Source organism: Octodon degus, unplaced genomic scaffold, assembly GCF_000260255.1.
Source record: "Octodon degus isolate 3935 unplaced genomic scaffold, OctDeg1.0 scaffold00121, whole genome shotgun sequence".
In the NCBI taxonomy this organism is placed as follows: Eukaryota; Metazoa; Chordata; class Mammalia; order Rodentia; family Octodontidae; genus Octodon; species Octodon degus.
The window spans coordinates 287,608-288,666 of NW_004524697.1; positions in this window are offsets into that span (position 1 = coordinate 287,608).

Consider the following 1,059-nt stretch of genomic DNA (forward strand, 5'->3'; position numbering starts at 1 on the left):
TCTTTCTGTTGCCATTCTTGGAAAAGTTGGTATTTTGATACCTTTCTAGAATATCTTTCAGTATTCTATGTAGGGATGGTTTGGTCATCATGAATTTCTTTAGTTCTTTCTCACGGATGCATTCCATTTCTGCATTAAACATGAAAGAGAGTTTTTCAGGGCATATCAATCTCGGTTGGAATTTGTTTTCTTGTAGGTCTTGAAGTACTTTGCTCTATGCTCTTCTTGACTTGATGGTTTGTGAAGAGAAATCTACTGTTTTTCTGATAGGTTTACCTTTAAATGTGATCTGTTCTTTTCTCTAATGGCTTTTAGTATGTTGTTCTCATACTGAATTTCTAGGATCTTGATTATTATATGTTTGAGTATAGTTTTAATTGGGTTGATATGACCTGGAGTTTTATATACCTTTGTTACCTGAATATCAGATTGTTTCCCCATATTTAAGAAGTTTTCTGCTATTACTTCTGCCCATATACTTTTTATTTCATTTCTATTTCTTGCTTCTTTCTCACTGATGCCTATTAGTCTTATATTGTTCATCTTTGCATAATTTTGCAGCTGTTAAATTATTATTTCCTGGATCCTAGTTGTTTTTAAGAGAGCTTTTCTTACCTTTTCCCTACCTGCAAGTGTGCCTTCAAGGTCTGAAAAGCTATCTTCACTTTCTTGTTTGCTTTCATCCTTTGTATTCAGTATATTAAGAAGACATTCATACATTTTCACAATTGCTTAAATTCTGATACCCACAATAAGCATGTGAGCATATGACTTTTTTTAAACATACAAGTAAAGCTATTTATTATAATTTGCTATACTATTATCAATAATTATAGTTACTTTGGAGCATTAAGTCAAACGTGTTAAAGTAAGCCTGTAACATACCTGTGGAGCACCTTCTTATATTACACATGCACATTACCTTTTCTCGTGGTCTCTTCACTTTAATTTCACTTTAAGTTACCCAGCTCTGAAGTCACAACTCAAGCACTTATCATGGTCCAAAGAGAAGGGAAAAACAATGTAACTAGGAGTGGTCAACAGATATATATATATATA